Genomic DNA, 2,873 nt, shown 5'->3' with positions numbered 1-2,873 from the left:
CTGGAGGCTGGAAGTCCAAGATTAGGGTGCTAGCATGGATAAGGATTTTTTTTTTTTTGAGGAAGATTAGCCCTGAGCTAACATCTGCCACCAATCTTTTGCTGAGGAAGACTGGCCCTGAACTAACATCCATGCCCATGTTCCTCTACTTTATATGTGGGACACCTGCCATAGCATTGCTTGATCAACAGTGCGTAGGTCTGTACCCGGGATCTGAACCAGCAGACCCTGTGCCGCCAAAGTGCAACATGCAAACTTAACCACTATGCCACCGCTGGTCCTATGGATGAGTTTTGATGAAGAACTTTTTCCAGTTTGTAGACTTCTCATTGTGTCCTCCCATGATGGAAGGGACAAGGGAGCTTTAGGGGCCTCTTTTATAAGGGTATTAATGTCATTCATGAGGGTTCCACCCTCTTGACCTAAACACCAAAGGCCCCGCCTTCTAATAGCTTTTCTTTGGGTATTAGGATTTCAACATATGAATTTTGGGGAGACACAAACATTCAGACAATAGCAAGTAATATTTAGTAGGCTGCCCATATATTTCATTTCTAAAGTCACCATGATCAATTAGACATTAGTAAAAAGATAAAACCCCCAAAATCCATGTTCAAAACATTCACATTGCGACTTCATCCTTGCAGCATATTACAGTAATTACCGCTTATCTCTTACCTGGAAGTTAAACACTGCCACTTGTCCATTAATATTCTGGGAAATCATCTTTTGCTTTGAAATCAGGATGTTGAAAAACTGAACTTCCCGTTTCTTTCTGAAAACTACAGTGAAGATTTACCCCTTCCTCACCAGTGTTTTTAAGTAATAATTACCCAACAGATACATGCAGCAGCCCTTGGTATCTCAGAGCACTTGAATCAACACACTTTCACAATCAATCACAGATAATCATTTAATTAGTGGTGATAGTATGGATTATCATGAATTACTAGCATCCTGTTTCATAAGCAAGGAGCACAGCTCTGTTTTCAAGGCCAAGGTCAAAAATAATTGTCCTTGAATTCCATTTTGAGGGCCTACTTCTTGGGCTTCCTTTTGGTACCATGTATTGTATCATTCAGAGTCCAGATGGGAAAACAGAAACCATATTAAGTATCTTCAAAGAGGTACTATAGAGGGAGTTAAATATAGGGAGTTGGTTAACAGGCATTGCAGCAATTAAAAAATAAAACAGCAAAAAAAGAAAAGAAACACAGAGGTAAGAACTGCAGGAGCTACTACTACTTGTGGAGTGGGAGGGTCAAAGAGAAAAGATTGACATGAGCAGAACCTGAAAACTCAGAGAAGAGGCCCAATACAGTTAAGACTCGCATCTCTTAGAAGGGGACGCTACTTGGCTGCTATTACAACTTCAGGAGCTTGGAGGAGACAAGTTGTGAAGCTGGAGTTCAGCCTCTGAGGACGAGCGCTGCCTGGATGGATTCTACTGGTAACATTGAGAGGGTGCAATGAAGCTGGTTCTCAAAGAGCTGAAAGAAACTGGAGACTGGCACCAGTTGCTGAGGTAAGAAGACTTTTTTTTTTTGAGGAAGATTAGCCCTGAGCTAACATGTGAGGCCAATTCTCCTCTTTTTGCTGAGGAAGAGTAGTCTGAGCTAACATCAGTGCCCATCTTCCTCTAATTTATATGTGGGATGCCTACCACAGCATGGCTTGACAAGCGATGTGTAGGTCTGCACCCAGGATCTGAACCATCAAACTTCAGGCTGGCAAAGTGGAACATGAAAACTTAACCACTATGTCCCCGGGCTGGACCATGTGAGGAGATATTTTTGAGAGACTGCCACCAGTAACAGCAAGCATATAGGAAGTAGTAAATCCTTTTTCATTTCTCTCTCTTTATCAACTACTTTTAGTGCCTCATTTACCAGAATTTAACAGCAATCCAGTTGACAAATAAGTATAGTTTGCAGAATCCTCGCTCCAGTATCATAGAGAAGAGCAGAGAAGTGTTGATTCAGGGGCTCAGAGACAACATCTAAATAACAGAACACCCACTCTGAGTATATTTATAGAGATTTGCTCCAATAAGTATTTCCTTACTTTCGGAATGAAGTGTTGATTTCCCAGGTCAATTAACCTCACTGGAACTTTATTTTTTGAAAATTTTTTCTTTGTAAACATTTATTCTGAGTTATATTTCATAGCCTTTTTACATAAGTCACCCACAGGCTATTTTTTTTTTTGAAGGAAGAGATTTTATACCCAGATTAAATGTGTGTTTGTACTTTTTAAATAGAGTATCAGCATTTTGCTGTTGATAAACACTTTAAAATTTTGCTTGGTGAACACAGTGAATGATCAAGTTGCCTTCCTTGGCTTCACACCATCCATCCATAACTCTACAGACTTTTTATGGATAGCTCTGACTTGGAAATTCTCTCCGTGTTGCTTTGTGCTCTTCTCCTTGCTTCAACTGAAATGTCTGTTTAGTCTTGTGGTAACCTACTGATATGACTTTCTCTAGCTCTCCATTATCACGTCTATGACCAGGTCCTTTGAGCAGGAGCCAGGAACTGATATACATAATCACAGTCTTGAGTGTCACTAACCCCTATAGGATTTGTTCATGTCTTGCTGCTCTGAGAAATGTCAAAGATCATGAAGGCAGAGCTGCAGGAGTACAACCTTCCTTTCTTCATGGAGGATCCAGGTGATCATACCACTCAAAATCATCTTTAATTTCATTTCCCAGTACTTGGTGTCTAGAAGAAATGTGTTTCCGAAATCTCTAGGCCCCACATTATCTTTTATCTCTTCTTGTGAATTTACTAATTCTATCCTAATCTCATTGTTGTCTTATAATATCTTGCCATACACAATCAATTTGCAATTAACACATGCTATTAAGT

Source organism: Equus przewalskii, chromosome 4 (genome assembly GCF_037783145.1).
Source record: "Equus przewalskii isolate Varuska chromosome 4, EquPr2, whole genome shotgun sequence".
Classification (NCBI taxonomy): domain Eukaryota; kingdom Metazoa; phylum Chordata; class Mammalia; order Perissodactyla; family Equidae; genus Equus; species Equus przewalskii.
Note: the sequence above shows the minus strand (reverse complement) of the source record.